Source organism: Triticum dicoccoides, chromosome 7B (assembly GCF_002162155.2).
Source record: "Triticum dicoccoides isolate Atlit2015 ecotype Zavitan chromosome 7B, WEW_v2.0, whole genome shotgun sequence".
NCBI lineage: Eukaryota > Viridiplantae > Streptophyta > Magnoliopsida > Poales > Poaceae > Triticum > Triticum dicoccoides.
Window position 1 is genome coordinate 559,248,509 of NC_041393.1, and position 13,069 is coordinate 559,261,577.

The window sequence follows — 13,069 nt, forward strand, 5'->3', positions numbered from 1 at the left end:
GGTTGCGAGCTCGTCGGTGCTAGCTCATAAAGAAATGAGTCTCCAGTAATTATTTTAGGATGCGACTCCACTTATTAAATCTAGAGAAGTATCATGGTATCTTTTTTTAGACAATCACATATTTTTTTCTAGAGGGGTTGCTGAGTCAATCTCATTGTTTTTTTTTTTTGAGGGGTCAATCTCATTGTTTGCAATCCCGTCCGTCCAGCAGATGGCCCATGCATGGGCGTCGGCCTGTTGGTGGCGTGAGAAATGTAGAGAAGAAGCTGGGCCTGGTTGGGCCGTCTGTTGAAATGGAGCCGAGCTAGTCAGAGATCGGACGGGTCAGATTGGCAGGATCGGACGGCTGTGGAATCCCGCATAGACAAGACTAGGCTAGAAACGCGGCGCGGGGTGCGACGGCTAGGTTGCGGTCTCATTTCCAAGGTTTAGGTTTAGGGTTCTTCGCCGCCGCCCACCTCCGCCGCCGCCCGGCTTGGTTGCAGCCATCCACACCGAAATGGCCGCCGCCGCCGCCTCCCTCCGCCGTGTCGCCGCCGCTCCATGACGGCCCAGGCGAGTCTCCTGCTGGACATGCCTCCGGAGATCCGGCGGGAGATTTCAAGGGTCAAGATGGCCGACATCTCCGACCACCGCCAGCTCGCCCAGGAGGTGTCGCGGCTCAGCGGAGTCATCATCAACCATGAGGCGGCCGCGCGCCTCAAGCCAGTGGAGGCTGCGATGCACGTCGGGACGTTGTCCTGGCGTGTCTGCACCTCCGTGCTCACCGTGAGCATGGCTGCAACTTTTGGCGTCGTCCAGATCGCCATGCCCGGGTGGAAATCGAGGTATGAAGACGCCGCGGTGAAGCACGCTTCTAACATCATTAAGAAGAAAGCGCAACAACTCGAAGAATCACTGGCCAAAAAGCTCCGGAACAAAAAGACGTTGGTGGAGCTGGGAAAGAACTCAATCACCACGAGGGAGGAGAAGGTAGCTGCCAAGGAGGCACAGCTCGCCGTGTGGGAGGCAGACATTGTCAAGCGGGAGACGGGCATGTGAGATAACATGTGACTTAAGTTATGCCGTTTAGAACTGTAAGGTGATATGTGGTCTTTGTTATGACTTGTTGGTGGTTGGGTGATGATATTCTGTGATGAATCTTATTGTGAGCCTTGCGGTATACTTGATTTTGTACTCAGTTGAATGCTAAGCTTGGTGCAATGGTTGGTTGGTTTTTCTTAACTACAATATTTTGTTCTTTGATACTATGGTGTTCACTGGTTGGTTGTGTTATTGCTCTATTTGTTCATTGCCATCAATTGCTGTGTGATGCAGCTAAGCTTCATGGTGAATAGTCTTTCTTACAACAGCAATTCAGAGGATGCTGCAACTGCAACTGAGGTAATTCAGTCTTAGGCTCTTAGCTGAGTCCATATGAGCATCGCTGAAACTTCTTTGATGCGATCATGGCAAGTGCTCGAGCAATTACTCTCCTAGCAAATTTGAACTTCTTGCATGTTCCACTGTTTGGTGCTAAAAAAAAGTATCTCCTATACATATGAATTTTCTTCTCCTGGTGTCTGTTATCTAACTATACACTATCAGGGCAAACTACAAAAACAGAAGAGATCATCAGGGTCTCTGTTTGCATGCTCTTCAGAAGCTACAGACAGCAAATCTGCATCGCACAGTCAGTATAGCAGCATTACAAGGCAGTGTGATCCTGCCATCACTTGCAAAGCCAAACTCCTCCTGGACATCCTCAGAAGCTTGCCGAAGATCGTCATGCTGAGGTACACCAATGGCACCATGAAACGCCTCCCATCGGTCGTGTACTTGACACAGTGGCCCTTGTTTGGCACAGAACTGCAGCATTCTTGATCATTTTTAGCTCACATGGTCAGCCTCTTCCTCCCAAGTGCTTCCACTTCTTTCTAACTGAGCAAGTGTCTTGGCACCCGACATGGTTGGTTCTCTGTCTTAGTGTTTTCAGCTGGAAAACTGAAGAAGTGAGCTATGGATGTCGAGCAGCCGCTTGCTGAATTTATAGGCCAGGGGACGGACATCTTGAAATGAACTGTGGTCGTAACTGAGAAGAGCTGGCAGGGGACAAGGCCATGGGATCAGTGCATGCAGTGTTTCAGCATGAATAACTTGAATTAGATTGTGGTGGGGCCAAATGTTTGGTGTGTGCCGGAGCATATAGTGCATGCAGTGTTTCAGCATGAATAACTTGAATTAGATTGTGGTGGGGCCAAATGTTTGGTGTGTGCCGGAGCATATAGTCATAACTGGTAGGCATTGATCCACTTTCTTATCATTCATGGCTGCCATACTCAACCACATAGAGAACAAGAGGCGTGTCGAAAACATTGCTAGCACTAGCAACGTGCGGTGTGATACATTATTAAAAAACGTGCGATGATACAGCGATGGGTTCCATAATCAGGTATTGGACGTACATTCCAGATTCAGGTATTGGACGACTTCGGTGAGCGCTGTTTCCTTTAAGCTATCTATTTGCTTCTGCTGATGGATAACTGACATTGTAATGTGCATTCATGCACCTGATCAATCTATTCTCTGTTGACATTCTGTCGAAAAGCTTGTCTTTGTCTGGCACATGATCTGTTTGATTTCTGGCATGTCAAGTGTTTAATGACCATTCTTGTGTTCTATTTTTGTTTGGGCACAGGAGTACAGGCACTGGCTGTAGCTGATGTTGTTAGGGGCTATAAACAGACATATCGTGAAGCCACCTTTGTTTCCTCTGAAAGTAGTAGGTATGTCCAGGACCAGGACATTTACAAGCTGAAGCAGATGTCTCTCATGTGTGCTGTGTCGACTGGGTCCGGTTCCGTATGTATGCCCAGCAATGTCAACTTGACTCCAGCGGCGCTGCTTACGCCATCCAGCAAATCTTGCAGGGAGCAGTTCCAATCCAATGGTTTCAGTTGGCATATCACCTGAGATTAACTTATTTTTCACCTTGCTTATGCTCTGCATAATTGCACACGGCATCATTCTTAAATCACATTCCTTTCCATGTTCAGGGCCGTACTCCTGTGCCTGTTCTGTCTTTTTTTTTTTGACTGGGAGTGCCTGTTCTGTCTTCGCCTCCTTCTGTCACAAAGCCAGCGGTCATTGGGTTAGCACATCTTTTCTTAGGCTCATTCTAGAAAGGTACTCTTGTGTCATGTTTGTCATGTGTTTCCTTTATCTTGAACAGTGGGGTGGCCTCTGAAATTAAACCAAAGTCTCAGCGTGTTCTCTTCAAATATAAGCCAGAGAACTCAGCCAAAAATGCACTTGGTGTTCCAACTGATGCTGAGCTGGTTGGTCCAAATGGCGAAGATGTGGTAATTCACAGATCCTTTGCAGTTTCATGATTGTACTTTCTGCATCTGCCTATTGGTTTACTTACCTTTTCTCCTACAGGCCGGCAACACGGTGGGTTCGATTAGCGAAGACATCACTCAGAAGGACAAATTGGACCAGGCTGGCATCCTTGTTGAGAAAGATGAGCTGACACTGTCTGATGAAAGAAACAATGCAAAGAGGTGCTTGCTGTTCCTTTGCCTCTCAGACATCGCTTCTACTGAAGCAGCCCTGTTCCTTGTCTAATGCCACCTTTTGTTCTCAGTGTATGTTGTTTTCATATCTGAACCATCTGTGCCTGTTATTGCCCCAGCAAGTGCGGGCAAGAAAGGCAGGAAGAAGCAATCCCTTCTACTAGGTATTTACCTTATCTGTTTGCCTTGCTTTCCTGTGTCCTGATTGAGCTGTACCCCTCATTCTCTGGTACTGTTTGACTTTATACTGAACCATTGCTCGTTCATTCCTGTCTCTTTTCAGAACGAACATCGTATTTTGGTGATGCGAACCTTTTGGAAATAACTGCCGTGGTTGAAGGGTCTTTTTTCAGTACAAGTGTACTAGCGATTCCCCTGCTTGTGCTCCGGCTCGCAGGCACTTACTGCCAAATCACTTGGTTGCTTCTGGCCGACGATGGCTGCTATTAAGGCCATCTCGCTGTCTATCCGGACTGTCAGGCTATGTGGACACAGACTGTCTTTTGATCAGGTAGAATTATACTTGGGTTTCCTTTCCATTGTTCCATTTTTCTTGACGGGAAACTACGGCGGGCTTACGCCAGCCTGAACTTATATTAGCCAGGGAGAGATGACAGCATTCAGGGAGTTACATAGGCTGAAGAAAATGAAAGATTACAAGGGGGCAGCCCCCCAACAAATAGCAAATGATAGCTTAAGTTCTCTCAGATAAATGATACAACATGGTGCCCCAATCCTCTCCAGATCGTAGTAGAGTGGGGTACAGATCCTCATCGTGAGCACGGAAGACCATAGAATTTCTCCCTTCCAAATAGACCAAAGAATGGCAATGATGGCTGTAGAGCGAACTTTGTGCATCGAAGAGTTAGACCCAATTTTCTTGAATGCGTTCGACTTCGGGAGGACGAAGGAGTGGATTGTCCCAAATCAATTGGATGGATTGGCAGTTCAGCAGTAAGTGACTTGAGGTTTGAGGCTCATCGCAAAATGGGCAAGTATCGGAGCTCGACATCCCATGCCGGAAACGCCGGTCATTTGTAAATAGTCTGTCCTGAAAGGCGAGCCAAGTGAACAACCGACACCTGTTTGGCGCATAGTTCTTCCAAGTAGCTGTGGCATACCTGTCCTCAGACCTAGCTGCAAACACAGAAGCATATTAATGCTGATCTTGCCGAGATGGGCTTGTTGTTGATACGTCCAACACGGCGGTCGCTAGAGGGTTCAGAGTTACGGTGCCAATCATAACGCGCAGCGCAGCAAGTTGATGTTCCGCAGTGGTGGAAATCCTAGGGGCGAAGGTCCAAACACAAAACTGGGTCACCGAGAACCCTAGCCACGGAAGCATTCGGCCTAGTAGAGTGAGAGAAAATAGCAGGAAATCCCTTGTTCCATTTCTTTATTCCAGTCCCCGTATTTATGTGCATTGCCTTCTTCTTCTTCTTCTTCTTCTGATTTATTATATGTTTTGTGCTTTTTTTCTGTCATAATACTGGAATAACCAGCTTTTGCTTTGGTGGGCTGAAGTTGTGATTTTTACCCAGTTCCATCTGGTCTGTTATATTTTCTAAATAGAAGATTGTTACATGTCTTTACAGGATGTGTCGGCCCAGGCCCAGCATCCGACATGGACATGGGTAGCTATCAAGGCATATTCCGTCTGCAATTCTTGAGTGTGCATGGGAGCTCAATCCTTGAGCTAGGGCTGTGCAGGGATGACTGATGTGTCGCTCTTGTTGCATTGCATCGAACACCCTCCTTGCTCCACTTGCTGTCCGCATGGGAACTGGAACACTGCATTTTGTGTCTAATTCCACAAGATTGTTTTGTTTCTCAGTCGATCTATATCCAGACACACGCATACTGTGCGTGCAGTCAACAACCGTCAGGCCCAAGTCCATTTGGCATGACACCCTGCAACAACTTTTGAAATGAATGATTTTGATTGATTTTGTAGAGTGCTTCCTCGGCTTCCACCACCGTCCCGGCCGGCTCCCGCTCCCCTAGGACGACCTACCTGGCCTGGCCATATGTAGTCGGATGCGCCAAAGCACCACCGCAGATCAGGGAAGACGGGATTTGGCGCGCGTCGTGGTGCCCGTGTGGCGGAGCCCGACGCGGCATGCCCATGCGAGCAGCAGCAGCAGCAACAAAGGCGACAGACACCAACGTTAACGGTTGGTGGAGACACTGCTCCTTTGCCCATACGCTGCATCTTGATCCGTATAAATACTTCGTCCCCCATTATGTGCAGCTAGAAACATCTCAAAAAGTCATGTAAACGAGTCACATGTTTCATCAAACTAGTAAGACGCCCGTGCTACGCTACGAAATCACAAATAATCTGGTGGGAATTCTTTACTAAGTATCAGGAGCCTACTGAACAATAAAAGATGTATCAAGACATCAATCAAAGCGATGTCATATTATTGATAGGTACACATCGAGCAAAATCAAACTTATGTTTTCCGACCAATGAACTCCCTCGTCCAAGCCAACCGTTTTATTCTAATTTTCACCTTGCAGAAGACTTGGTGTTCTCCCTATCCAACTTTCTACTTGTTGTCCCATATTGAGGGGGACAGAGAGCATGCAACAATAAAAAAATTGTCGACACACATTTGGCAATTGCGATGACCCCAACCAGCTTTTTGTCAACACATGATCTACTTCTAGTCCACACCCCACTAATCGCTACAAGAATCTGCATACACTGCCACCATGAAGAGAAGTAATATTGTACACCCATTCATGCTTAGATACATACCTTGGGCATCTATGAGGCCTTGGAATCATTCGCCAAACATAGAACTTGTCAAAGTGCATTACTTGTATCAGGATTTAAAATAAAGACCATCCACCTAAAAACAAGTAGTAAAGCAGCAGCTCTGAACTATTGAAACACTAATTTACAAAAATTTAAAGCTCACCTTCCAGATAATTTGAATAACCCGAGGATATAATTACTCGTGCATGAGCTTTGACATGGTTAAGCATGTTGAGCATACAAGCTTCTTCTAATGGTACTGTACAAATTTACACTTCTATTATCCAAAACTTTGTGTACATGCAACTTACCTGATTCTCGCCCATGCAGAATTCTGTGAACAGATTGCTTAAGGCTCTTAAACAATTGTTTTCCCTGTCTCGCATCAGGTAATTGGCCCAAGTGATTATAAATTATTAAGCTATTGATTAGCCTATCGACTAAGCAATACTGGGGATGAAATTATATCAACTTTTTCAGACCCGAAGTTGAGCAAATAAGAAAATCACATAAGCAATATTGGGGATGAAACATATGTGCGTGCACCTCCCGGCGGATGGAATCATATCGGCCAAGTGTGGAGGTAGAACACAACAGCATTGGCACGGACAACGCAGTGCACTGTGCCAGTGTTATTGCACTACCACTGGCATCACGTATCCCTGGAAACGGAGAATTAATATGGGCGGCCTCGTCATTGGCAATATGTATGGTTCAGAGCTTGCAAGTGCTCATCGGAATAAACACGGGATACTCCTCGTCTCCCGCAGACGCCGTTGCTGTCCATCACGGGGACCGCAGCTCGTCGTCCTTGGCTACGGCAGCCTGGAGATCCTACCGGGGTGGCCGAGAGTGCAGTCCTGGGCGACATGGCCATCTTTCCTGGTGGGATATCACTGAGGGAGAAGCCTATACTCTCTCCGATCCAAATTATTTGCCGCACACTTACTACAATTTTGTACTAAAGTTATACTATGTACGTGTCAGTTAATTTGGATTGAAAGAGTACTATATGTCACTCCAAATTTTCAGGCTTTGAGAATTGATATCACTATTTTGTGTATTTTCATATTTTAAAACATGCCACTACAAAGTTTTATACTTTCAAATATGCCATTGTATACCGATTGAATCCATTAGGAGACAACAAGGAATCCCTAAAAAAAGACAATTAGGAGATGCAGGGACGGAAAATGCCCCTTGGAACTGCCAAACGCCACGCCGGTTCCGGCGAGGGCGACTTTGCACTGCGAACGACCATCCGGAGCTGCTCACTTCTCCGAAGCTGCGCATGTAGGCTCCACCATGTCACCATTGACACTGTACGCAAAAAACCTGTAGTAGCCCACGGTGGCGTACTGATAGGCTTCGCATGTAGAGGTCTTGTGCGCAGCCTAGTGCCCATTCAGGGTGGACACGGTCCGGGTCGGTACGTCCTGATCCGAGCCGTCATTTGGACCGGCCGTCATGAGTGCCCATCATGCCGCCGGCCACAGCCAGCTCGTCCGCTCGCTGCCCATTGGGACGTTCAAGGCTAGCTTAAGGACGGCAAGCACGGAACGGATTGCCTGGTGCATGGGAGCGGACGCTAGCGCCGAAAGGTCCAGAACGCCCCCAATGGATTTCCTCTCATTTCGTCCCAATCACTGCTCCCGGTTGTTGACTGCCGACTCCTCCGCTGCTTCCATTCCAGCCAACGCCTCCAAGCTGCTCCCGACCGCTGCGCTGCTGCAGGCAGCCCCCTCCGAGTTGCTCCCGACCGCTGTCTGTCATGGGCTCATGGCTCGGTCGATCTCCATCCCCCGAGCGCCCGGCGCTGCTCCCGCTCAGCAGGTGGTTCACGCCGACGAGGTGGAACCGGAGTGCCCATCGGCATTGCCTCTCGGCCAGCACGACATCCGTGCCGTGATCATCTTCCCCGACCCCGATGACCGCCGCCGCACACGAGGCTCCTCCCACGGCACCGATTCCGGCCGACATCGGGTCCGCGATGACGCAAGAAATGCGTCCCCACCACAAGCACCTCCTCCCGTGAGCAGTGTTGGCCGAATTGTGTCGTCTCCTTTGACTCTGTCCGTCCATCGCCGTGTTTCCTTCTCCTTCTCCGACAGCCTGCACGGCCAGATCCACAAGGAGTGATGTCACAGGGGAGATCTTAAGCCAAATCTAATTTACTACGTGATGCTCGCCCAACTCAACTCCAACGAGGTCGCAAGGAAAGAGACGGGAGGGGCCGGCGGCGACGAAACTTGGAGAGGTTCTAGATTAATCGATCTCATGAGAGAAACCTCCAGAATATCCTGTTTTGGTCGTTGTCTCTGTACAACACGCTCGGTCTCAATCTCAGCCGTAGGTTCAAGATCAGACGGTATATACAGCCCGAAGGCAGGCACACCATCACCACCGACTCGCTTTTTTATAAGAGTAGAGAAGTAGAGATAGAGATAGCAATGCAGCACCAAAAATGGTGGTTTCTCTAAACTGATTGAGTCCAAGAAAAACACCAAATGGCCTATATTCTTTGCTTGTGCCAAAAGTAGTATCGAATGTGGCAACATCGCCAAAGTGTGCATAGTCGAGAACCATTTTAGCATCAGCCCAGAATATGTTGGTTATATGCTCCTCATAATCCAACTGCAAAGCATATTGGAAAGATGGATTCTCAATGATTTTGTCATGGAAGTACTTCAACATACTACCAGCTTGTCCAAAAGCCAACTCTCTATGCCGCTTGCTTCGCAAATGATTATTTTGGTCAACACAAGTGTAGCCGAGGTTAAGTGGTCCACCAACTTGACGACATGCAAGCTCATGTGCAGCTTTTGGCATGATTCCAGAATCATCGGCGGCTTCTATTTCAAAAGCTTGTACTTCGGAAATTTTACTTTGTGATGCCATCAAGTGACAAGTTTGTGGCAATTGAAGATAATGATTGTGTTCTGGCACAAATCTATGACTTCATAATTTTTTGTCACTCGATCCAAAGTTATAGTCATCCGAGCTTTGCAACCTGTTCTTGTTTCAGCTCTCATATGCTTTGGCACATGATCCAATATTATCCCTTTTTTCGAAGACCCTCATTGGAACAGAAAAATCTGCACGAAGTTACTTCACCATCACACTTGCTTACATTTTTGTTTCTTTTCCTCACATCAAACCCTGCACGGACCCCATATGTAAGCCAAAACACCCAAGCTTTATCTACATTTCTAAACCTCATACCAACTTTAGGTATTCCCTTGCCAAGTTCTCCCATTGCACAACACTTGCAAATGCACAAGAGTCACAACACTCAAATCTTGTCAAATTGCACAGGACCGCAGCCCAATCAGCAACAATTCTGTCAAATAGGACAGTACATACATCACCCAATTTCACACAACACATAAAGAAAAAGCTAAATAGCAAAGATGGCTACATGCTGGACTCGGCCTGGAGCCTAATGGAGACTGCTAGAGGTCAAAGTGTCACACCATGTCAGCGGCTAGCGGCAGCATATACGCTGCGTCGAAGAATGGTTGCAAGGGGGGCAGAGGGAGCCGACGGCGGGGGCGGGGTGGAGGAGCCCGTAGTGGCGGCGGAGGAACCTGTCGACGCCGTTTTCTTTAGTGGCTGCCGCTGGAGCTCAATCCACTCTCTTTCCAGTGGCGGCGGCCTATACCCCCAATCCGCGCAATTTTCCCCTGCCCCACCCAAGATGGACCGAGATTCTGGGAGAATCCCCAGATTCTGACAAAAGAACTGGGCCTCAGTATGTTAGCCCACGCGATTTTCCCCAGTCTTGGTCGCTTGGCTGTGATCTGCTGCTGGCCGTAGGATTGATTCGGATGGTGGATGGTAGGGGGCAAGGCGCGCTGTGCCTTGACCACAGCAAGGCACTGGATCTCGGTGCACTACGCGTGTGGTCTCCCGAGCTGCTAGCGCTGGCGTTGTGTGTGTCCCAACCGTTCCGTTCGTGACCTCCTCATGCGTCGACCATGTGTTTGATAAAATGCCAAAGAGAAAAAGGAGAAGGAACAAGAAGACCAGGTCCGAGTATCTATGTGGCATTTTTTTTCTGCCAACTCAGTCCGACAGGCGGCCCTGACCAATTAGCGACGTCATCAAAGTCATTAGAATTTTCTATTAGTGTTTTTTGTCCCTTCCAAAATTCGAAGGGTGCAAAATGTCACGAATCATGAAGTGGTGGTTTTTCGCTAATCATGACACGAATGTGGTGGTTCTTTGGATTTTACTCCACTAAATCAAACTAAAGGGCTACGTTATTTTTATAGAAAAAAGAAGTACAACCTCTGGCCTCTCCACCGTCACCACGACGCAGACAAAGGCACAAGCACTCGACCAAATAGAAGGGCTGCCTGGCTAAAATGGTACTCGCTCCGTTTCTAAATATATATAATGTTTTGGTAGTTTAATACTATCAAAACGTCATATATTTAGAAGCTGTGGGAGTATAATGGTACTCGAGAATGATTCCATTGTACCCTGATTGAACTCCTAAAACACCAGGTTTGATAGTACTCGTGCCCTTCTTATGGTCTACATCTTGGGAGACATTTTTCATGCCCCATGATCCCATCCTTTCTCTCCCTCTAGAAAATATCATGTCCCGAAAAAAAAATGTATACTTTCTGGATCAAAGCCTAAAAAACGTCTTATATTTTGATACGACGGGGTAGTATAGAACAGAGCCAGTGGCTGGTCCAAGTCAAACCGCCGACACATGCACAGCCTCTGCAGGCCTTCCCGTACATGCTGCATTGCTGCTGGTGGATTTGGCTCCCAAAGTACTCCCTCTATAAACTAATATAAAAATATTTAAATCACTATTTTAATATTCTAAACACTTTTATATTAGTTTACAAAGAAAGTAGTAAGCAAAGCTAAACCACGGTACAGAATGAGACGGCGGCCGTAGTAATAATCTATGCATCATCGGCAGGGTCATCTGGTGTGTGGTGGGTGCTCATCATCGGCAGCCTTAATTTAATTTAAGGATTATTGGGACGAGATTATGTAGCAACTAGGAGTAGTACGTACGTACTACCTACCGAACGTTCCATTTGCAGTTGCCGGTGTGATTCAGCGCTGGTTCAGAGTTACGGAAATGTTAACGTCTATACGTGTGGGCGTTGACCATCTCAACCACACGCATCCATCACCGTCCAGTACTATATGCATGAATCTTGGCATAATTTGGCTGATTTTCTGTGTCACGTAGGACAAGGCGTGTGTGTGGTGTGTGATATAGTTCGCCCACACATTCGTTTTACCACACGAAGGGGCTGATGTATGGGCGTTTAGTAGTTCACCCACACACCAATTTTCAGTCACGCACAAGGGCTGGTGTGTGGGTATTTGTCATCTCGCCCACACGCCCGTCTCCTCTCCCACACCCTAGCTGCTAGTTGCCATGTGTTTTTGTAACGCACATGGCAACTGCCCCTAGTGTGCTTTATAAGCAGGTGGCAACTCTCTTTTTTTACCCAAGTTGCCATGTGTTTTTGCAGGGTACACGGCAACTGCCTAGTGTGCACGTAAGCAGATGGCAACTCTCTTTTACCGAGTTGCCATGTATTTTTGCATGGTACATGGCAACTGCCCCAACGTGCACGTACATGGCAACTGCCCTAACGTGCACGTTAGCAGATGGCAACTCTTTCTTTTTACATGGCAACTGCCCTAGCATGCTTGTGAGCACATGTCAACTCTCTCAACCGCCTAGTGTTAGTATGTGGCAACTCCTAAAGTTATGAAATCATGGCAACTACATTAGATCAGACCATACATGGCAACTGCAGTTGAGCAACCATGGCAATGCAGTTGTCCGACATGGCAACCGTAGTTCAGCGACATGGCAACTGCAGTTAAACGAACATGGACGAAGGTCTGGACCATGACAACTGCAGGCGCGCGGTGGGCGTCACGCCTCGCGTGCGGGACCAGGAGGGTACGAGGCCTGACATACGGACGTGTGGGCGTTATCAACTTCGCCCACACGCACGCGTGTGAGAGGGTTCGGGAGGGAAAAAAAGATGTGTGTGGGCATTAGTTGTTTTGCCCACACGTAGGTGTGTAGGCTGATTGTTGTTCATGCCACACGAGGCGTGTGGCACAACTATCCGATACACCACACGAGGTGCAGAGTCGTCCGTGACAATACGTTGGTAATCTTAGCTCACCAGCTCAGCCTAATGACCTCCTGTTGCTGCTAATCTAATGATGATGCATCAATCGTCGCTGCCGACGAGCTACATGAAGACGAGTGCTGGTTGCCACGGTTCGAGGATGATCGGATCAGCATATATATTGCCGTTGCCACTTGTTCTGAACCTGAGCTGTTCTTGGTCCTCATAAGACTCCGTTCGCTTTCATGAATTATTCTGCTTATTATCCGCTAGCTTACTGCATTTCTAACCGATCCCCAATAACCGTTAGTGGAGAAAAACAAAAATCTCAGCTGTTTATCCCGCCCCTTTTACTCCACCGCTCGCTAGCGGAGTAAAAAATTACCACTCGTCTCTACGCCTCCTCTGCCATTTCTCCTCCCCCACCCCACCCCTCTCCTCGACAGTTCCCCGACGCCCCCTCCTCCCAATGGCCGGACCCCATGGCCGGCGCTGCCCGCCGCCGTTTCGTAGCAGATACGCCCCGCCGCGCCTCTTCAAGCGGGGCCTCCTCAAGCCACCGCCGCCCCACCGATGCGCCAGCGCCCGCCGCACCTCTTCAAGCGGGGCCTCCTCAAGCCCCT

At 48.1% G+C, this 13,069-nt stretch overlaps 1 long non-coding RNA gene across 1 annotated transcript; it reads left to right on the top strand.

The window, feature by feature from the left end:
- The first annotated feature begins 3,220 nt into the window (after positions 1-3,220).
- LOC119341242 lies at positions 3,221-5,522 on the top strand. Its single transcript, XR_005164993.1, has 4 exons — positions 3,221-3,341; positions 3,421-3,542; positions 3,626-3,718; positions 3,838-5,522. It is a non-coding gene; the product is annotated as an uncharacterized LOC119341242 (long non-coding RNA).
- Positions 5,523-13,069: the final 7,547 nt, after the last annotated feature.